General features: G+C 42.0%; 1 protein-coding gene across 2 annotated transcripts in view; it reads left to right on the forward strand.

Moving 5' to 3' along the window:
* Positions 1-2,245: 2,245 nt before the first annotated feature.
* LOC124471181 (plexin-A1-like) overlaps positions 2,246-24,314 on the forward strand; it is a 164,110-nt gene continuing 142,041 nt past the window's right edge. For both annotated transcript variants that reach the window (XM_047025549.1, XM_047025550.1), the window contains exon 1: positions 2,246-2,408. The gene's annotated coding sequence lies outside the window, so the exon portion shown is untranslated. The remainder of the gene's footprint in view (positions 2,409-24,314) is intronic.

The following is a 24,314-nucleotide window of genomic DNA, read 5'->3' on the forward strand; positions in this document are numbered from 1 at the left end:
GTGCTAATTGTGTTAAGAGTTTAGAAAAAGTATCCGAAGTATGGGTAAGCGCTTCTTAGCGATTGAAAAAAACTGTAATGTAACAGGAATGACTTAACATATTCCCAGAGGACTAGATTTACCGTTAATTGATTACTGAGGTCTATGAAAAGATGCACATTAAATCATAACCAATGAGATGCCCTATAAGGTTGCAGCAATTTAAAGAACAAGTCTCTTGAGCCTTTTAAAGCTTCCCGCAACTGAAATGCACTCTGAATTAATAAGTAAGATAGAAATGTTCTCAACTCATGTTACCTTACTTAACATTAACATTATTTATTCAAAAACTCAGCTTCCACACTTTGTTTTACCCATCTTGTCTCTTGACACACTCCTCTAGTTAATCTCACATCCTCTTCATCTGAATTACAAAATCACAATCAAAAGGTAAATGCTTGTTTCAGTCGCATATCAAATAAGGCAAGACACTTATTTTAATCATGTAAAAATGATATACACTTTAAACAAAACGTGCATGTATTACCCATCTCAGGATAAACAATCAGCAATTACAGCTGTCACAGTCCTGACTGGACACATTGCATCACCATATGGTCCCCATATTGCATCATGTTAACATTAAGAGTGACATACAACTTGTGCAGCTCGCTGCCTCTGTACAGTAACAATTTAAATGTCTGTTAAGACCTATGCTTCGCTACCACTAGCAGCTTCCAGATGGCCCAACTGCCTGTGCTTCCTGTTTGCGCAGGTCTTAATGAGATTGAAGTGATCACCAAGTTATCAGACAGGCTTAGGTGGATGATGACCTGCTAGTGTGCTAGCTGTTAGTCACCTTGTGGCTTTAGCTACCTTGTTAGCTAGTATTATAGCAGGGCAATTTAGCTTCATGGGGTCATGAGCAGTCTGGCCTTAGAGTGTCTGCTTAATTTTTGGATAAGGATTGTTCTGTTTTGGATGGTGAGGTATCTTATTTTAGGACGTGAATACCCAGGTTTGCGGAAACTGCAACGAAAAGTAATTTGGGATGTTTGATACCTGTATGTGTATTTAATCATATTGAATTAATTAATTTCACATGGGGATCACATGTTTTGTTTGTTTATGGATGTTCTAATGTTTGTTTTTGTTTAATGTACATGAAGGCAGTGCTCAGAGAGCATGAGACATTTCAAGGACAGTGCCTTTCTGTCTGACAGTCATTTAAAGAAAAAATGATAGAAACATTTGAACATGTTTGTAAATTTACCCAAAGCAACGTTTGATAGTATAAATTTAATTTAAACAGAACAATCCATTCAGAATTCACACAGAAAATAACATTTTGAGACACTGAACCACATTTTATAAACGTTGTCTTATTCAGGACCAAGATAAATAAATGTTTGCCACTATACAGTTTATTGGATTTAGAATTTGTCTTTATTCAAGCTTGTGATTGTCAATGAGTAGCCCTATTTTCCCCTCACAAACAGGTCCACACACTCACATACACATGCACTTTGTCTCTGTTTCACACACAAACTCTTTCTCACTTTCACTCACTCACTCACTCACTCACTCAACCACTCAACTCAACTAACTCTCTCTGTCACACACACACGGCCAGGAGTTGTAGTGAGTGTCAGGCCTTGATAGCTCTTCCAAAATCACAAGAGTTCAATCTGTAATGTGAGCTGCCTGTTGGAATAACTAAGTTATCCCAAAAGCTTTGTTGCGGAGTGATATTTGGAGCCATACAAATACAAAGCCCAATACACACTTTGCTCAAACTATTCATTAAATGATGAATATCTAAATCATAATTTCAAAGTCACTTTCAGTTTCTGAAAGATTAATGTTTTGTTAAAACTTTTTGTATTTAGGAATGTGATATTTTTTGTTATGTCTACCTATTGAGACATACCAGTAATTTGTATTTGTGTTAAACATGATATAACAACAGCATCAGTTCATTTCTCGAACTCATGAACTGGGAATTCGAAGACATGAGCTATAATTCTGCCCACAAACGAATCAATTAGAAATACAGTACAGTCGAAGTTGAGTCATCAAACTAACTAATATTACAGTTCATGACAAAATAAAAGTTGATCATAAGTTACTTGTTTGTTTGCTTGTGAATTAGGCTTTAAATCTGTTGACCTGACGCCACACCAGACTACCACACAGTGCCCTCCATAGGCTTTATGAGGCACTGACGCAAAATAGCGCATTCCATGGACTGCCCGCTCCCGTTCACATCGAGGCTCTAGTGCCTCGAACCCAGGGGCTGCATTCCTCTCTGTTCACACGAAGGGAGCCGCGAAAGCGAGCAGTAATACTCCGTGAGAAGAATGGAAATGTCCCTAAGTTCTGGAATTTAACAATGGCAAGGATATCTGATCCAAGGATCACTTGAATTTGTAAGTTCTACGACGATTTTGTACGGTTTTCAAATAGGACGGGCGATGCGTTTTTGTCACTAATGTGGGTGATTTCACTCCATGTTGCGAGTTTAGCGTTGTTTTTCTTTGACTACACTAGGTAGAAGCTTGCTTGGTTCCTTTGGTGTCTGCTTCTCCACGACTTTATTGAGTCTTACGGTTTCCAAACCGAGCTAATAAAATGTTTACATTTGTCGTTTGTGAATATAAATGGCAACCTGCGTATGCCGGTGTGAATGAGTGAACACAAGTATTTGTAGTTGGCAATGTTTCAGAGCCGGAGACTGCTTGGTCTCAGTTAAAACTGAGGGTGTTGAATCTTACATTGTGTACAAAAGGATAACGATCATTTCTCAGAAACTGTCCACAGCAAGTGAACATAAAACCAGGATCCACCTTTACGCAAAATTTAAACCAGAGGTTATTGTTTGCTTTTTGTTTGCCTTTTTCTCTCTTACTAAATACTTTAAAGGACTTTAATCATAATCGCATGGAATTGCAGAAGGCTGGTTGATTCATTAGAACGAGTTCTTGTGGCTGTTGCATTGCCTCGGAGAAGGAATGCCACCATACATAATTAGGCTATAGGTATTCTCTGACAGACAGTCACAGGGGAATTTGTCTGTGGTGGAGTGGAGTAGTTTTTTGGGCTCATGCATGTATTTAGACTGAAATTCGTAGGACGCTTCCTTGGAGTTTTCCGTAGCGATAATTAAAGTCGTTAAATTACTCAGCTAGGTTTCTAAATGGACAGAATTGAGTGATGCATTTCTCAAGGGATGTGTTCTGCGTTGAAAAAAAAAATCGATTCCTCGATTAGCGTTTAAAATAATTAGAAATTGTGGTAGTAGTGTGAAAAGGGCGTTAATCTGCTAACGACAGAGAGGCAATTTGTATGCTTTGTTATTCGACAGCGATTGAATTCCCCATTGAGAAGCAATAGAATGATGAGGGTTGTCAGTGGGTGTGCTGGTGTAGGTTACGCAGTGGATGTCATCTAGTGAAAATTGTCTTATTGCTGGATTTTATTTCCTAACTATTAGAACAAATCTGATTAGCATGACAAGCGAATGTGTTAAGGCATCAGAACCATGTCTGTGAAGTCGTGTATATTTTACGATTTTTTGTGACATTTTAGTCTAGCCTAAATATAATGGGAATTATTTAACATTTCATGAGTTACGAATAAACTATTCCCCGTTTACGCTAACCAACATCTAATTACGACGGAAGTGCATTTCATGTTTAGGCTAATATGTTAAAGGAAGAGGAGTAACAAGTTGAACGTGACTGATTCTAGGTTGATTTAGGTGCAGTTCAATGAGCATCTCGGAACCCGTCTCACATTGATTAAAAAAGGGCTTTTCAAATATAACTTGATTTGAATTCGTAATATCTCATCCGATTTCAATTAGGGCAGCACGTCTGGTCCCAAGCCATTCAATGTACCTAATATCTGAAAATCAAATGGCGTAGGCATAAACGACATTGAGTTATAGGAGACCTGTTTCAAGACTGTAGTTTATTTAATCTCCACGCAATGTATTAATGCACAACTGACTATCAATGTTGCCAATGTGGAATGACTTGTGGATCTCCTTGCATGAGCTGGGACCACCATAATTCGTTTTGGTGAGATTGTATGTATTTTTTAATCGTCTACCACTTTTGCAAAACGTATTTTTCACAATTATTACACAAATACATGAGCAGAATTTGATCCTTAACAGCAGTGCTGAATGGCAAATTAATCTGTAAATGTTGCAAGTTGAAGCTATGAAAGTAGGTGTGCTATACCACATGGGCTAGTTATAGGGTTATTCTACTTGCACTGTAGAACAATGCAACTTCTGTGTCTGTGTACAGTTGTCTCTGCATACCTTTCATTCTGTATAGTTGAGTGATTTCTTCCCTTCATTGTACAATATGCATGTAGTGTATTCATTGTATGTTGGTCCCTTATGTGACTGGACTTGGCACTAAACAGCTCCTTTTACAAACTTGACTGGCAGGCATTTTAAACTAGTGTGACAACCCTATCCTAGAAGCATTTCCTACTTTGTCTTAGTCCTCCATAACTGTGACACTCACATACTCCCCTTCCATCACTTCCATCTTTCACTTCCTCCCTCCCTCCCTCTGCAGTCCAGTTCTTCATCATCACAACCCTCCAGCGTTCTGAAATACACCAGGCACCCCGTCCTAACCCCTATCAAACGTCTCCTAATTGTGGGTTTTGCCTCATTAACGCAAATCCTTTAGTGTTCTGGTGAAATCAACGGTAACCGTGACACTTACTGCCCCTTGCCTGCTTGCCAGCCCCACGTACAGTCTTGGTTCTCTCTCCTCAGAGAGTAGGAAGTATTTAGCTTCAGTGTAAGGAGATACCTCCTCTAGCCAATATGAGGTTATGTCAGTGTCTTTGGAGAAAGCAGGGGGACTCCATGCGACCAGTTTAATTTCGCCCTCCTTTTGAAATGATTGAGGGGCTTCCTCGATAGACTGCAGTAATGGAGGATCTGCTTTCATATCATGCCCGGTGGAGATGGACATGTTTTTATTACATGAGTTTTCATTTGTGTCAGTCACGTTAAGGAGGTTAGGGGGAGCGACTTGTCGTATTCATTTTTCTTTTCTGCCTTTTTTCCCTCCCTGCTGCTACATGGCTCATTTTCCAGCTTCAACAGTCTTTTTTTGTTCTTGCTGTCATTCATCAACACCCACCAGGTTTTCTTAGGTTCTGCGTTTGCCATCTTTCTCGCCTTCGATCCACTCCTAGTGATCTCTTTCTGCCATTACTCCGTCATACCTTGGCTCTCCCCGTTTCTCTATTCCTCCTGTCTTACCTACCATCCTGCTCTCACTCTTGCTTCCTTCTCTTACACTCACCCCTTTCAGCAATGCCCCTTCCGTCTTGAACGTTATGATTCTCTCTGTAAGGGTCCCTGCTGGCCCTGAGGCTAGGAACTATTCAGTGCAGCGGCGATATTAAAAAGCACTAAAGAGAGCACCACCAGCTAAAGCAAAGCACCATCTCAATTGAGCAGAGGCCCCACTCACGCCGCAGTCGCTCACTCCTCGCCAACCAATGTTAGGGGGAAAAGACCTCACTACAAGGCAAAGCTTGTGCTAACACACTACCAATACCTCCAAGGCATATTTGAATGACTGGTGTCTGTATTGGAATTACCTGCTTTACACACAGAACTGGCTGAGAGGATGGAGTGTGGGAGTGTCAGGGTAGGCAACTGCAAAGTACTTTAGTGTTTGACACTAGGATGAGGCCTATGTTGCACAAGTCTGCTGAAAGTGTAAGTCAATACAGGTATAAACCAGCATTTTAATTAGAATTATATTACATGGGCTCAAAAGTGGTAATGCTACCTGTTTACGCTCTAACAAGCTTAGGCCAGCACTTCATAATACTTACTGATAATGAGCAATTCTTGTAGCCGTTTTTGGACATCCATGGCTGTAATGATGTTATGCACGTGACTGCAATAATTCCTATTTATCAATCGTGTGTGTGTGCGCGGTGGGGGGGGGGGGAAGGGGGGGGGGGCTGTGATACGACTGATATGTATGATACCAGAAACATTTTAAAACATGCACCAAGATGTGTCTCTCACGCCAAACCAAGGAATAAATACTTCTACTACTGCAGAGAAGAGCCGTTATCTCGAGAATCCAGTCCCAAGATTTTCTGCACCACACTCATCCAAGCAAATGGTCTGTTATGTATAATTAATTCCCCCTCCTTTTCTCCAGTTTATTTTTATCGCCCACTTTTAACCATTCTTCAAAGGACCCTCCCCCGCTTCCTTCAGTGTGTGTCGAAGTGACAGCTGCCTGGATATGTGCTGTTTTGAAGCAGTCACTGAAAAGGGCACAAGCATTAAGACGACTCAAAATGGAAAAACCTTTTGCCGTCCTGACAACATTAAAACACTGGATCATACGGTCTTCCACTAATCTGCCAGCAAATTGAAATAAACTGCAGGTATGTTTTATAACTGGCACAGTTTGGAGCGCTATTTAAATGGTTTGCTTTTGTTTAAAGGGTTGTTGATTTGGCTAGTTTTGTTGAAATGTAAACTAGCTGGGAGAGACTGTCTGAATAGTGTAAACAAATACTCCCAGGTCCTATATTGCACTCCTCCTGAAAGGACTGACAAAGAGTATTGCATTGGTATGTACATACACTTCAGTGTATGTCAATATGATTATTGATACTTTTCCCACTGCTGAGGAATGGCCGCGCCCCAAAATATGGAGCCGATGGTCTCAGTGGATCTGCTCAGACCCGATTCCTGGAGGAATTTTCGGCCTTTGAACTGGTTATACAGTTAATCTGATCTCCACTTATCAAAATGCTGTATGCCTTGTAAAATAACAAGTCAAGTTGGAGACAAAGCATTGATAAAACTATGTTTTTATTTTTTGTGGCATTTGTGGCAACTGTCTCAGCACATCTACCTAATGTCTGTGCTTTAGGTCAAATAGAAGTTAGATTCAGTAAATTCAGCCTAGGGATCCACCACATTTGTTGACTCCTGACTAGTTCAGGGGCCAAATGTACAAATGCATGTATACATGAAAGTGGGCACAGAAACGTGTATGGGTGTTTCTACACAAAGTTTCAGATTTATGAAAAAACTTGAGAATCTGTGTACGTTCTGCGCACTTTAGAACCCATGCGTACGCCATGTTTTGAGATGTGATACAGTGGTGATTGAAAGGCAGAGAGAAAGCGCATGCATAACAAATGATTTTAATATATCTACAATGGGAGTAAATTGTATAGGTTATCTTTTTTGTTGTTGCCAATTTTCTCGCTTTAGCCCATTTAGCCAGAACCAAATTGTGTGAATTTGGGCCACAAATGAGTTACGCCAATGAGGTCACATACACAGATACACATACATACACGTACACACATACACACACACACAGATACACATGCCCACACACACACACAAGTCCAACAAAGGTTGGCAAAGCATCACGTTCTTCACATCTCGTACAGTACCAGTCAAAAAATGTGGACACATTTTCCCATTCCATGTGTCCAAACTTTTGACTGGAACTGTATTTGTCATGTACTATCGGTGCATAGTGCTTTAGCGCTTTTGGAGGACATCGCCACTGGGAGATTAAGGGCAGCGGGAGGGATTGTGCTGAATTATTGGCCCACAATGATGACTGGTTGATAAATTGTTATAAACACCTGAGAGCCATTCTTTTTGATCTCTGTACTGAGTGAGCTGGGCCCTGTGTTGGAATGCCTACAAAAGTCAAGCACATCGACTGTAAAAGTTCTCTGCAACTGGGACTTTTTAGTGGGAGCTGTCGGGAATAAGTAAATCCACCCTAAATCGTGTGATGCCCAAAGTGTGGGAAGACATGATCCGCCTGTCCCCAAGGTACAATATATTCCCTTATACTTTGCAAATGTAATCAGTGCTAACGACTGCACACGTTACAATCAGGGCACAATGGGTTGATAAATTATTTTTTTGTAAACTGAAAAAATTTGACTCCATCAGCATTCAAAAGGCCATCCAACAAAATGCTCTTCCTATTTTGCAAATTAAGATCTCCATTTCACATTCAGTAAAGTTAATCTTTTTGACAGTTTTAATGCCTTAGCCATTTTTCTTTAAGAATCATTTATTGTTCACAATGGGTTAATTGAGAAGTTTATTGAGAAACCTGACAAAATATGGGCGATTCAACAACATATATAAGGTAAAATATGGGAGTTGATGGGGTGTGGACAACAAGCTTGTTTACGTGCGCACAAACACAAGTGGAATTTATAAAGACAAACGTGTGATAGGCCTATCTGTCGCATAGGCAGTGTCCGTATGCATACTTTTACGGAGGAGTTTACACAGAGTTTGACACATTTGGTCCCAGGTGTTTTTAGCTTGAAAGATAAGATCATACAAAAATATTCCCATAGCAAATTTAGTGCTAACTTGTAACTTGCCAGCAGAGACAGATTGACATCAATTAATTAATTTGCTGAATGTTGTACATTTAGCCAAATATGATACTAACCATGCTTAAAATATACTTTAATTTATGATCGACAGCTACAGTAGTTTGCAACTAATTTGCAAGTGTAATCTAACTTCAATGTAAGCAAGACAAGTTTGTTGATAACGGCCTAGTGTGACACCAGTGTACGGTTGAAAATATGTATGTGGGTGTCTCATAATTGCACACTGCTTTGTCTGTGTGTACAGTCCACATAAGAAACCCACTGCCATTTTATATCTGTGTGAGAGTGGTCTCAAGTTCACTCTCACAGTCCGACATCCTTGACATTCCTTGTGATCTGAATCCCCAGCATCAGATTCCGTTATGAGATAAGGGTTAGGCTGTTCAGACCAGATACGTTAAGAAGCTAACCCTGACTCGACCTTAGACATGACACAAGCCCGTGCCATGGCCCCAACCCGACACAAGCAGCCTCAGCAGATGAAGTTTCCTCTTTGGCATGCTAACGTGCCTGTCAGCAATTCTACACATCACCTCCCCAGACTGTTTCAGCCCTCCCCAAACTCCCTTTCCCCAGCATTCCATCCAACCCGAATGGCCTCCTTATTTTTTTTCTTCCTTCATCTGTGGAGACCGTTCAATGGAAGTTCGTCCTGGCATTGATCAGCAAGTCATCTCTCGTTGTTTCCTTGTAAGACAAATCCCTTCACCTTCTTCCATTTCCTCTTCCACTCTAGTCTGTCAAATTCCTCTTGTGCTAATTCCAAAGCTATTTTGAGTATTTTGGAATCGGGAAGGCAGGCAAAGCCTACAGAAATTAAGTTAGAGATTTCGAAAACACTCCATTAGTTTACGGGGTATAGATGTGTGTGCTTAGCCTGGTCCTAACCAGACCCTCGCACATTTCATTTGTACAGAGGGTCTGGGATCGCTCTATTGACAAACGTTAACTTCCTTGAAGGCGGATCCTCTGTTAAAGTTTAAAACTATTGGATCTGCCCAGATCCACTCAGATTTGCCATAACCAATCGCAAGTGTTCGCCTTAGCCATCTCCTTCACCACTACTGTAACGGAGCTAGCTGCCGTAGCTGTAAAATCAAACTTTTCCCGAACCCCGTGGGGAGGAGGGCCACAACATCATGGCCACCAACAAACTCAGCAAGGAATGTTCTTGCTCCGGCTTTAACCTAGGGATATTCGGCAGCGTTGCCACAACCGCAGAATAGTTTTGCTCGCATCTTTCTCCGCCGCCATTACTGAACTACTCAAACTAGTGCACGACATCAACGTCATCGTTCTCAGCCACTCCCTCTGTTCGCTGATTGGACCTACAAAAAATGTGTTTCTGGAAACCGACTTCAGAGCCAAGCTCCCAGACCTAGTACAGAAGCAAAATCCAAATTGAGTGGAAGTACGTAGGAGGACAGAGCCAGGCTAGTGTGTGCTGCTTAAGTATGCTAACGTAGGGTGACCAGACGTCCTCTTTTACCCGGACATGTCCTCTTCTCGAAACCTAAAAAATGCGTCCGGGATTTTGCCTCGTTGGATATTCGTGTTTCTCTGGGTCTTTCACCAACTATTACGCCCTTACAAGTTCAGGAAAGGGTATCTCCCTTACGTTCCACCTTCTTGCGCGAACTCTGACTGTAGAGTGACTGTAGAGAGAACTGTCATTTTGATCAGATAGTGCAACATGCAATACACGACCAGCACCGCCCCCCCCCCCCCCCCCCCCCCCCCCCCCCCCAGCAAATGTGGAGAAGGTCATATTTTCATTTCTTTACAAAAACAGTTCATATGCATAGCCAACATCTTGCCAATGTTTTGTTTGAAGTCTATTTTGGTTTAAGTTATGGGGCACTACTTATATTCTCTCTCATTATGTTCCCATCCTTAAAACAATTAAAATGTTTGCACTACACAGAGAATGTCGGTGTCAAAATGTTCGTCTTGGTGCCGATTGCGTATCTTGTATTCGCTCAAATGTTCCGTTTGGCATAATTTAAGTTTTTGTGGAGAAATGTGAAGCTACCGGTAAATAGCTATCCACAGTTACAAATGTCACAACGTCACAAACCCACGTGCGATTACCCATAGTAGAACATTAGTTTAGCTGCTTGTTAACGCCTGGGAGATAGCTAGCTAACTAAAACTGCAAGACAGCTGCAGAAACGCCACAGGCAAAGGCCAGGGTGATAGGCCTCACATAGCCTATCACCATTCCCCTTGCATTAAGGGAAATAAGAGAACCCTGTTTCATTGTACACTTCACATTCACATTGTACAAGTGTAAATGAGCAGCAACGAATGTATGCTTTTTAATCTATGCAATCTTCATAAATAATAAGTATGCATACTTATTTAATTATATTACTTGCATACAGAAGTATCAGTTGTAAAATGTAAGCAAAAAAAACTGACCCATCTGCAACCAACGCAAGCACACCTCAAAATGTCCCCAGAAATTGTACCCCCTCTAGTTGCAGATATACTCTAAATGGATAACAGCAGAGTAGTGGTTGTTAATGGTGCTCAGCTGAGTCTGTCAACTGCGTCAGGCAAGTTTGGCTTGTTAATGAGAGGGACTGTGCGAGGAGAAGGCACACTGAGTGTGTGTTTTTGTTTGTTTGTTAAAGGCAGCGCAGAAACAATCGCTGTGTGTGCACATTCTGTTACAATGCAGACAATCACATGTGCATACATGAAGCAACCAGAGGTGTGTGTGCTCCTCTTCTTCATTTGTAATATCATGTTACACTCCTGACCGTGGGAAACATTAAACGGGATAGTTTACACAAGCTCACATGCATGTTTTATGTTGATTATTGTTAGTGATGGACTAGCTTGGTTCATCAATGCTTGCTGTCTCTTCTCTGCTTCTTTCTCTGCTCTGCATCTCACTGCAGTGCAGTACCTGATTAAGTCTTGGCCCCCCTTTTTTGTTGTTGTATCTACCAAGGGGAATTTAAATAATTCACCAGTCTGCAGTTGCAGCCTGTAAAAAAGGCGTAATACAACACCAGCCTGTAAAAAAAGCTTAATTCCCAGGGAAAGCCTGACTGGCGGTTAGCTGATATGTCAGGTGCTATGATGGAGTAGGGTGCAAATGGCTAATTTAGGACAGCAGGAAGGACTGAATGCTTGTTTGAGGGAGGAGCAGCGTCTGCCCTGCCTTACACACACATACACAGCACCAGTACGCTTATTTGTCGGATATGCAAAAGTGTTCATTTATTCATTTTGTTTACTGCATGTTTTTCCCCTGAGTGCTGGACACTCTTTAGAAAAGGATTGCAGATTGAGGCTTGTTTGGCCTTGGCTTCTTTCTAAGGTGTGTGTGGGTTTAGGGATCTAAAAAAGATCATACTGAGGTTAGCACTAGGGATGTCACGAGAACCGATACTTACGGTACCTTCCGATGCTAAAATAACAAAACACCTACGATGCCCATTTTTTTGATGCACCGTAAGTACCGTGAGCGCCGATGCCAGATGTTAGCATCGGTGCTGCGCCTTCAGGAGTGTTCCAGTCGACGTTTACATTAAGAAAAACAAGATAACAACTGCTGCTTTAGCGATCGCCCCGCTTCGACTTGTTGACAAGAAAGGCAAAAAAAGTAGTTTGCGTTTGAGGCAGATGACCGTGGCGTTATAATTAATCCGCAGAAGCCATTATGCAAAAAATGCTACCGCAGTCTTCAGACCAAGGGGGAATACTTCCAATTTAGCTAAGCACCTGAAAGATCGTCATCTGGATTTGTTTGTGGAGAATTCAAGGCAAGTTCTGATTCAGTTCCAGAAGAGGCGCAGCACCGATGCTAACATCTGGCATCATACAAAATAAATCAATGTTCGTTGAAGTCGCAATCAATCAAAAGAATGCTCTTTTTCTGTTTGTTTAATCTGTCAAACTAAAATACACGTTACATGATGTTTGAGATGGTGGGCACGTGTGTTACAATGGCTTATGTACATAGTTTAGGTTAGCTGTAGTTTTAACGTTAGCCCATAGCTTAGAAGATAAACTCATGTCATGTTCATCTTGTTAGCTGAATGGCTTAATTGCACTTTATTATGTTGTGCTATGCTCTATTGCACATGTTTTGTATGTCTTTGTAGGACATTTTGCTATTTTTCAAATATTTTAAAGAAGTTCATGGTTCAAGTAGCCTACATGGAATCTTAGACAATCCTCTTTTTTTTACCATGGTATCGAAATTGGCATCGAGAATCGTGTTATTTTAATGGTATTGGCACCGACTACTGAATTTTTGGTATCGTGACACCCCTAGTTAGCACTGTGTTCAACTAACAAGCTGAACCATTATGTACATATTGTTCACTGCTGGCAAAGCAGGCAAAATGTTGAAATGCATGCTACATGTGGTGATGAAGTCCAACAGGAATCCCTTTCGTTTTTTGGGGTTGAGTAGAGTACTTTGAGTCTCTCTGTAATGTCTAAGGGTTAAGTATTTAGTTGTGTTAAATATACTATTGCATAGCCTATAGGCTTGAGCAGAAGATAAAAGTGAATTATTTGTCAATAAATGTTCAGTACTTGAGATGGCAGCACTCCCCATCGGATTTGGTTCTGGTTGTTGATTAAAATCATGAAGGTTGGATGGGTGCGGGTCGATTGATAAAAATTGCAGAAAGGTGTTGCTGACTTATAGACCCACACATCACTAGTGTGTACGTTTAGTTTTTGAGAAGAATTATAAAGTCAGCCCCCCCCTCACTTAAAAACTGTTTTTGTGTGTTGGGGGGATTGAAGATTTGTCCACCTTCAGTCCATCATGTTTAGACTTTGTTTAGCTTTCTGAAAGTTAGGTTCGAGTGGATTTGTTTAAATTATTTTGAAACAGTTCCCAGCCTCTCACCTCAACCTAAACTCCTGGACAGTTTTGGGGCTAATCTTCATTGTTACGTCTCTGACTTAAAAATCTGATTCCTGGCACTGATAACTCCACTTGCCACAGAGGATTGGAACCTATGCTGGATAATGTGAGGTATCTTTTGAAAGGGTTAATAACAAGTCGCCTGCCATTTTGGTCTCCATTGGAGACTGGAATTTTTGCCATTGCATAGCAAGCCGACCATATGCACGGCTCTCCAAGCTTCCTCTAAAGCTACAGCCCTGTACTAATGCAAATTGATGCAAAAAAGTCATACTGTTCATAGGTCCGTGAATGAATGAAATGAAAACAATTTCAGAATGACGTTTGCAAATACAGACTTACATTGATTTCTCTAGTCAAAAACACGCTCTAAAGTTAGGCCTATTTCTCTCTTTTTTATATATGTTTTACTTCAAACTAATACCAAAATGGCCGTTACGGACAGACGCACGCATGGAGTCGGACGGATTGGTTGAATTTATACTACTCTGATGGCTCTGCGTGCTGAAAGCAATTCACCGCCAGAACAGTAGATAGCGCTGCACTGCGATGCTAGCTACGTTATCGAAAAGTCATAGCAAATTTACAAATTAGCCGTTTCATCAATAAAATAAGCACATTTTCAGCAACTACATTGCCCATTTTTCGTCAGATTTTAATTCAGATGCTGATTTACATGTACTGTTTAGCTGAAATATGAATTGTAAAAACTTGCAACAATGGCGGTCAAAAGATTCTGTTCTCTTGTTGGTCACGGCAACCCCGCCCCTGCCCCCGACTCAAGCAGTTCCTCATACGGACCAATCACAGCCAAGGGGTATCCGTAAAATGACGGATGGACGGATAGTCAGGAAAATCAGGAGGTGCACGCAGAGCTCCGAGGGCACGGAGAGGGAGTTCCCTGTGTGCCTGTCCGTAAAAACGCAGAAGTATAAATTGGCCTTAATTCCTATACCAGACCTGGCCTGAATAAACTTCAACCAAGAAGGGTTCCAACTGTGAGGCTCTGGAGCTTTAAAGTCAACACTCCCTTCTCAACCCCCTGGGAAGAAAGGCTGCTCAAGGAATAAATGACTGTGGTGAGACAATGCTGGAATGCTGGGGAAATGGGGTGGGGTTATGAGATAGATGGGGATAATGTCTGGAAGACTATGGAGGTATGGGGTGGGGGTGCGGAGCAGGGGGGGTCAAAGGTTACTCACGGATCCCTTGTTTAAGTTGGAGGGGCTGTGGCTATTTTATTGGCAGGGACTCTTTGAGGCAAGCTACTGGGAAGGGGGGGGGGGGAGGGATGGCTGTGTGCCATACATTGCTGTCAATGATGGCTTCAGTTGGGGCCTGGTGACCTCTGACACAGTGAAGCTAACAAGTGACCAAGTCAGGCACAAACATTTGGAAGAATGCTGAAACAATATGATTCAGCAACCCATCTCCATTGTTCGATGCCACATTCCTATCAAATGAGGTGTGTAACCTGTGACTGTTGTGATGTGCTGATGCATGGCTGCTAGGGGAGATTCTTTCTCTCACTCTCGGTCTTCCTCCCACCCGTCTTACAAAACCTATTTCCATGATTCCCCCGCTCCCTGTTTAGAGGAATGTGGCTGTTCCAGTTGAATGATATATTTATATAAATATAGAGATTCATGATACTTTTATGTCAATACTTTACCCTCTATTTAAAGGACTAAAAACTGATGGCTTTCAGTGACCTTTTTCTTTTACATATTATGTTTCCACATTATAATACTAACAGTTTCAGCTTGATCCTGCTAACCCCACCTCATTTTGCCTTTTAGGAACTGACATCATAGCCAGAACTTGGCCTCAGCTCTGGCATCTCTGTCTAGTTTCTGAGACTCCTTAGTGACATGAAAGCCACATGTCCTAAAGGAGAAATATACACAAAAATGTTCCTCCTCCAGGAAACTGAAAGGGTGAATCGAAAGAATAGTGAAGAATTTGGCAAATGCCAACTGGCGCCATGCAGAATGAAGCAAACTCACTGGAGAACAATGACTTTCATAGATAGAAAAGACACATTTTGTGTGTGTGCTGGGCAGGGGGAAGGATGATACACACCGAGAGAGCTGACTCGAACTTTAATTAAGCCCTCATCTCGCTATCAGAACAGCTGCTGCCTCAAATCGCCCTGCCGGCTTTACGGCTTTTTGGAGGCTAAACAGATGTTAGGTTCTTTTTGAATGCTGTTATTTGTATAAGTCCCATTTCGGGGAAGTGTGAGATTGAAACCTATCCCACTTCCATCGCCAGCCCAATGAATTCAAGGAATTTGTGTTTGGTATTAGTTACATATATAAACTTTTTTGGAATATCCACTAAGGGACAAATCATGTTGGCTTTTTTGTACAGGTGGTGGACAGTATCATCCATATAAAGATGGACCCAATTAGTTAATTTAGTTTATCAAGTGTGTTCCAGCAGCAAAGCTTGGAACAACCAAAAACTTGTCGGAGAGAAAGTACTTAAAGTTTATTTTATATATACAAAATATACACAAAACTATGCTAGTGGATATATGGTCCACATAGCACACTGGCATTCAAACAATTCCAGTACTTTTAACACTAAGATGGACAAGACTTGAGTTCACATCAGAAATCTATAGCGAACACTTTAAAGTGATTGTGCTCACGAGTATGTGATTGGTTTCCGACTTGTTGAGAAGCTGTCTTCCTGGTGTCAACCATAATGAAAATGGAGGTTTAATCATGCAAAAAGGCTGACCAATCAGCAATGGTGAGGAGAGGACTGATTTGAAGGGTCTATTCAAAGCACTGCTGCAGCTCCTCAGAGTGAGTCTGGGTTTCTGATTAATGTGCGTTTCGGTCACCTCACCTTTACTCGGTGGCCCTATTCACCAACAATTGTCTCAGATAGCCTAAATGGACAGATCCCAGGAGTTTCATGGGTTGACTGTGTCAGACTGGCAAGTTTGACACTCAGACACACACAAGCAGACACACTTGAGTTGACTAAATGACTACAGAGCGTCAAGATTCTGAGGTAGAAAACCAGCCCACTGCTACTAAGCCTTGTGGCAAGTTTTAAACACTATAGCAGTTCTCTTTCCCCTGACTGATTTTCCCATAGAGGTCAGGTCAGCTATACCCAAATCTGTCTCAGAGTAATCAAGTCTGGACCACATCTTAAGTCTCAGGCACACAGACATCTAAAGTTGTTACTACACACTACTTTGTAAAAATTACAGCTAGTTACAAGTCTAACCAGATCCTTAAAAATACCTCTTAATTTAAAGCAACAGTCTACCACTTTAATCTCATTGTCAGTAGGCTTTGCTGTCAAATTCCGTGCCTTAACACAGAATTTAAGGACACAAAATGTAATTGTTCAAGGACGTTAGGAACTTACTGTACATGTAACAAAGGTTAGAGACAGATAGGGTATTATTGTGGAACACACACAATTTAATGTATTTGTATGTTATCTAGCCTAGTCTACTGATAACACGTCAATGTATGACAGGGAACAGGAAAATGGTTGAAGCAATATTTCTGTTCCCGCCCACACCTGGCCTGAACAACGCTGAATTGTAGCATTAGCTTAGCATCTAGTTGATCAATAGCAGCTCATCGGATTCCATAACTAATTGACATTGGCGAATGGTTGACTCAGCTAAGTGCTAATAGTTAGCCGAGTGAGCTGAGACGTCTAATGCATCTGGAGGGTGGTGAAGTTATGGATTCTTCGTAGTCAGCCCCTGTTATGTTACGGAGTCAAGCTGGACTCAGCAAAGATATTATACAATACTAAAGTGTCTCCCACTGGCCTATTGAACATTTACCTATAATCTTAAAGAGTGAAAGTGTAATGTAGAGGAGAGCATTTAATACAGGATTTGCTCAGGCATTTTAGTCATTGTAATTCAAGACAACCAGATTACAAGAGTGGAAATGGTTCCTCTGATGCAGAAGGATAGAAAAAACTGCCCGCTACACTGCCAGTGTGCTCATGTACATCTGCTTATAATGCTTCTGATCGAGGCAGCATGTGTGGAGTGCCTCTCAAGTGGATCGCTGCCCCCGTGCTTCTCTCTCTCGTTCTGTATCATTCTCTCTCCCTTCCTAGACCCCGTGTTGGCGTGTGCTGATGAGCGTGGAGTGGAGACACTCGTGTGGCGAGGGAGTAGAGAGCTCCATTTGTTGTGTAAATGCCCTGCTACGCCGTTAATTGACTGAGCGTCGTTCTTTCTCTCTTACAAAGGCTGAACCCTGCTGATCCAGGGGTTCCTGGCCCGGGAACCTTCAGCGTGCCCCCCCCCCCCCCTCTCTTTTTCAGGGGGCCTGGCGGCAGTGTGCCAGGTTGGGCATTGCGTGCATTTCTATCTTGCTTTCTTTTGTTTGCTCGTTCACTCGCTTTCTCACGATCTTGCTATTTTCCCTTACCCCTATGGTGAACCTAGCCAACCATATTGTAGAAAGGTGATGTGTTGATTTGATCTATGAGCGATTTGATTGGAATGTGAATCCTTTGCTGTGAAGCAAGTTGCCCATGTGTCATCAGATGGATCAATGGGATGATGGTTCTGAATATGAATATATAGGTTATACTGTATTTGTATATGATACTCAATTTGACTCAATACTGAAAATTGTAGATTGCCATCTTGTTTTTATTTCTCTCATGCCAGGACATTTATTTTCTTTGTCATGTCTTCTGACTTCTGTAGTTACATATGAAACAAATGCTTTAGATAAATCAGTTCCACCTATCTGCTGTAAAGGTGTGTGTGTGTGTTTGTTTTATTGTATGTGTTCCCTAACCAGAGAGTCAAGGTGTGTGTAGCTGTTGACCTTGTACCCACATATGTGGGTGTCCCTGGTACATCCCTCACGCTCATTAGATTAAAATGTTCAAACTCAGTTTTGTCTCTGTCAGGCTACCAGTTGTGTGTGCATGCACTTGTGTGCCCCCTGGACTAAGTCAGCCCAACATCATCTCCCCAAAGGCCCAATAAAAACACATAGCTGGAATAGCTCTGGCGGTGCCCAGCTAATCAAAACCACATTTCTCCTGCCGCACTACTTTCCAGAGAGGAAGGACTGAGGCAGAGAAGGCTGGAGAGGAAAAGAGAGAGAAAGAAAAAGCAGACTAGCACAGTCTAACACAAAGGAAGCGCAAACGCAGCTGTGCTGCAGAGAGAACATATATATATATATATAAAAAAAAAACACAAACAGTTCCCAGTTGGTAGACGCACATGCTGCATATTTGGCAACAGAAACACACACATGCACACACACACACTGGTATGACCCACGTTTACATTCAAAACTGAAACACACAATCTGCCTACTGCCATACCCACACATAAAACCTTCAGACTCACCCCCAGAAAACGGTCACATAGATTAGAGTGAGTGGCCACTGCCTTACTGTTATTAGGCCATTTAGACCTCATGCACACACACACTGCAAAGCACATGATGGGTAATACGCAACCCTTCTGAACGGCCTTGTCATGTATTTCAGGATTGGATTTAACTGCCAACACGAGGATAGAGTATAGCTTGTCACAACGCAGTAGCAGTAAGACCCTGTTTGAGCCTTCTATGATGAGACATGATCATAGCCAAAGCCGTGTTAGTTTCTTAACCCCCCCCCAAACTCAGCTTTGATAAGCCCCATATGCAGCTCCTCAATAGCCCCTCTTTAGTGACAGATACAATGTCTGCGCCCCCCACCCCCAAACACACACAAAATAAGATCAGAACAGAGGCGTTGTTAGACAAAAAGCCCTACTGGTGCACAGCCCCCACCCCTATTCATATCCCTTTTTTATTTCAAGCTTGCTGCGCACACTGGACTACTAGGTAGCCTGGCTGCCAGCTGAACTTAGCCCCGCCCACAAAATAATTTGGTTGGGAAGTTCGGTCTGGAGTTGCTCGGTCTGGAAACTAATGCCTGAACAATAGCTGTTCGGATCAATCCAATTGTCAGGGCGGGCTTTATACGATGATGGACAGATGATCAACAGTAACTTAATCAACCATGTCACCAAAGAGCGCTTGGGTTGAATTAGTTTTCAACAAACAACATATTACGCTGCACTGATTGGTTGTAGGTCTATCCAATTTAGCGAAGAGGCATTTTCTTCCGGGTTCGGTTGAAACGCCCCATACTCACAGCCCAACGGAGCGGTTTCAGACACATATTCTGACTAGAATTATGAGTATGACAACATCAGGCTAACTACTATGCTAGAAACTCCCCTTGCTTAACCCACTACACAACAGTTCAGGGATGCAAGTTTGATATCAGCTTTGGCAGGGACATCAATAGTTAATGCGAGCGCGCACATTGTTTTCGCATTCATTTGAGCGCAAATACAAATTTTTTCAGCTTCATGTAATATTGTTTTAATGTTTTAGTCTAAATAAGATAATCGATAGGCCTATCATTTAGAAAACTATCTTTAGTTTTGTAATGTTTTCTTAGCCTACCTCAATTTTGACTTGTGTCCGACACCTGGACTTCTGTGTGTGTGCTGCTGTGGCTATTTGGCAAGCTCAGAAAAGCGCGCTGACATGTAATTCTGCTTGCATCGGTTTGCGTTTTCGGTTAAACCCTTTTACAAGCGTTGATTGGGATACGGCGTACATTCTTTCCGGGATTATCAATCTAAATGAATGCACTGACTAATAAAGTAAATTGTTAAAACTCAAACTTTAGACTTTACTGGGGCACAGAAGATTTATACTGGGGCACGTGCCCCAATAAAAAGGGTCTAACAACGCCCCTGGATTAGAATGAAGACTTAACAATCATGTCCTTGGCATAACCGTGGTCTGATTCTGTAGCCTGAAAATGTGTTTTCGTCTTGCTTTGTTTTAAACAAATCAAAATTGTTCTGCGCGTTTTCGTGGACGGATCAATTAACATCCTCTCTCCTTCTCTTCTCACTCCAGCTTTATGCCGTTCAGCGTGTTTTGAAGGTGGCGGGTGGCAAATGTAAGGCTTTTGACGTTGCTGGGAAGCAACCGTGTGAGCGGCCGTATCTGCAATTCAATTAAGAATTTCATTTGCATTTAAGATGCTAATGTACCCTTTTCCGCAAATCGAAGGGGAAACACATCACACGTTGTCTCGTCCGGGTTACTCATTAGTCCGTCCAATAATTGCTGGTGTGAAAACACAGCCGGGAGTAATGGAACCATACCCCTCCAGAGAAAGGTCAGCACACGTAGCGGAGTGACGCCCCTGCAACAGCCATTCACGTACAAGATGGTCCATTTAAAAAAAATCTCTCACAATTCAACTGGAAACCGTTACCCGTTGTAATTCAACGGGTAACGGTTCAATTCAATTCAACGGGAGTCAGGTGGCTGAGCGGTGAAGGAGTCGGGTTAGTAATCTAAAGGTTGCTAGTTCGATTCCCAGCCGTGTCAAATGACCGTGTGTCCTCGGGCAAGGCACTTCACCCTACTTGCCTCGGGGGGAATGTCCCTGTACTTACAGTAAGTCGCTCTGGATAAGAGCGTCTGCTAAATGACTAAATGTAAATGTTAATTCATCTTTTCGCTTTTGAGCACACCTCCTTTGTTTTTCTTGTAACTCCAGCTTAACTTTCCTCCATTCACAGTCACGTGGAAAGTTTACGTCAGGGACTAGAACACTGAAGTGTTGCCACAATGTTTGTTGGGGTTAGGCACGGCCCGTTCGTATGGGCACGTGGGGCGGTGGCCCACAAAACCATTCTCCACCCAAAAAACATAGTTAATCCTTATAAACTAGTTCCTCGCATTAATACCTTATAATTTGCAATTGCAATATATACGTTTCTGTGCAACCAATCAATCAAACTAGTCAATATTCGATCCAATTGTTTTATTATTGTAATTTCAGTGATTTGGTCTCAATTTAGTGTATTGTGTAACATGGAGGCAGGACACCTCAGCATCCTTCTTTTGATGGCAGAATTTTCATAGCATCCTGTAGTGAAAATGTGGGAACTGCAAAAGGCGCAAAATAAATAGCAATTTGGGCAGTGATGAGTCTAAGTTACTCCCCTACTCGGCAGACGTCAACCATTTTAGTTAGGCCACACACATTTAGACTTTACAATAGTTAGGTCCCACTTACCTTATGAAGCCCTTCAGATTTGTCTCTAACACAGGCAGCTCAGTACCAGTGGAATGTGAATTTCAAATTTTGGAGAGGCACGCAACTTTACAGCCAATTATGTTCCAGCAATCCTTGTTTCAACTAACTGCCTTCAGCAAGGCTTATTTTGTGAACCCACTGTCAATGAAACTCGAGCTGGAGGAAAACATAAAAACTCTGACACAATTTGGGGGAGCTATAATCTTTCCAATCTAAATGAAATTGTCTGGTATATGGGTGCCAACACGGAACATGGAGGACAGTTGGGTCCCAAGAATGATCTATCCATAAAGATCTATCCAATGTTTGCGCAGTCTTGCGTTTCCTGTAAGAGTTCTCCTACAGCAGGATTCTTTTTAAACATTCATTTTTTTACTCCTCTTGCCTTCCCATTTCTTTTCTTTCTTTACCTCCTGCATTCCAGGCAATCGCCACTTCTCCCTTTTCATTCAGCCCATCACCCACTGCTTATCTCCCTCTGTGGCCACATTGCTCTCATTCAAACATGTCTGTCTCTGTTTTTCTTTCTCCTTGTGTCAGTTTTTTTTTCTGTGTGGCTCCATCTCCTTCCCTATTTATTTATCTTGTCAAAGTTATGTTACCTTTTCAGCTTGTCTCCCCCAATATGTCTGTCCCCCTAATGTGCGCTCTTTGTTTTTTTTACCTGTTGGAATGACTAGACTTTGAAAGGCCTATTGTAACTATTAGACAAATACATAAACGACCAGTGACTGTAAACCAAGGCACATGGTTTCTTACTTTCTCTTTACTGCAGTTTGGAAAGCATGGCTGTAATTTATATGCTCAAGGAGCGTGTGCTCTATTTGGGTTATCCTCTAAATAATCTAACTACTACCAAGCCTATACTACTGGACTTACTGGTTACCCTGCCCTTTGGGATCACTCTAAACTGGTTGTTTGCCATTCAGCCTTGTGTGAAGCGCTCTTTGGAAAACACCAAACACCAATATCCAAACTCCAGTTCAGACTCCTCCAATATCCTGTTTCTTGTTTTTGTATTGTTTTGATCTGGTGGCATGACAGGCTGAAAAGCACACTTGCTCTGAAGAGATGGTTGAAGGTGAAACCCAAACATGCATCTACCTCTTTACCTTTATCTCTTTCACTTTTTGCTCCAGTGGATGTTTCTGTAGGTATCTTGTAAGTTCTCTCCAACTCTGTTCTCTCTCACGCTCTCTCCCTGTTTCCTTACCTCCCTCTCTCCTGCTTTATTCCCAGTCTCTCCCTTCCCCCTCTTTCTTCATCACTGTCTCTTCTCTCCCCTCTTTCTCCCCACTCCCTCTCTCTCTCCCCCATAGCAGGGCACTGGAGCATGTAACGCTGCGTGATGCGCTTCACAGGAAATATGTGCTGACGAGTTGGTGAAAAGCAGGAAACTGTCTGAGCTCATAGGCCTCTGTTCTCTTCCCATTTAACACTGCGTCATCCACACACACACACACCACACTCTACATTCATTCATTTAGCTTAAAACAGGCCCTAAAGCTACACATGACCAGCCCAGTTTAACGCTGTTCAGGCAATGCTACAACAAAGAAAAAAATATTGCATATAATTGGGAGACTGGAGATAATTGAAGCTGGCCTATAAAATTATGAAGTTGTAATTAAAATTAAAACTGTTATTTAGGCTAATTGAATAGGCCTATCCTGGAGTGTGTTTTTAGATGAGGAAATGTGTGTGTGTGTGGATCGGGGGCCAGACTTTGGAAGAAAACGTCTTTTCTTGGCCCTTTAGACAAACGTGCACAACTTGTATATCAATATATTTAAGATTGGTGGAAGCCTGAGTGTTGTGCTGATAGGTCTTGTTAGCTTATGAAGCGAATTCCACACACCACATTACAAGGTCCATTATTATCAGCGAATATGTAGTATTTGTTGCAGAATGCAGAAGAATACCAATGCAAGACCCAAGCAAGCGCATTTGCTACTCTTTTATTTACTTTTGAATGCATACCCCAACGCAGTGTTGTCAACAATTCTGAACCATTAGAAAATAATGCAATGCAGTCATTGCTACATAGTAAAGCATCCAACCTGGGCCTTACTTATCCAGGCCACATGCCCCTAAGTGGAGGGAAGAGATAAGGACCAGATCATACAAATCAATAGTGAGCAGAGCCAGATCTGTGCGTGTGTACCAGTGGGTTGTCGTCAGCAGCAGTTGCATGGCCATTTTGTATTGGCTTTTGCCGTTAGGGCTCGTGATCAGGTGTGTGAGCTCAATACAGGATGAAGGGAAGATACATGATAGAGAATTGCAGAGTTTGAATTGAGCCACTTTTCCTTCCAGGTGTGTGTCCACCAATACCATAACTGTTAAAATACTGATGGCTCATCATCTGGCTTCCTTTGAACAGATTATGGTTGTGGCCTTGCTGCCGTGTATGCCTGTATGCATCAGAAATATGAAGTTCCCTGGGAGGACATGTTTATGAGAGGAATAAAGACACTCGTGATACCTTTTCCCCTTGAAGCCCCTTGAGAAATTTCTAATAATTACATGCCCTTTTTAAACACAGTTCGCAGAGATTTTGTTTGCCTTTGTTTGTTTACACAACCCATTGGCATTTCCCCCTCTCCAGCGCTTTCAGGCATTGAGGTCAACTAAGCTCATAAACTCCGGGATAGATGGGAGGGGGGGTAATGGACAAGGATTTGGGAAACCTGGGCTCTAATGAAGGGTTTGGTTTAGTAGAGTGAGAGTGTGAGAGTGTGAGAGTGTGAGAGTGTGAGAGTGTGAGAGTGAGAGAGTGAGAGAGTGAGAGAGTGAGAGAGTGAGAGAGTGAGAGAGTGAGAGAGTGATGCATCAC

Source organism: Hypomesus transpacificus, chromosome 9 (assembly GCF_021917145.1).
Source record: "Hypomesus transpacificus isolate Combined female chromosome 9, fHypTra1, whole genome shotgun sequence".
Lineage (NCBI taxonomy): Eukaryota > Metazoa > Chordata > Actinopteri > Osmeriformes > Osmeridae > Hypomesus > Hypomesus transpacificus.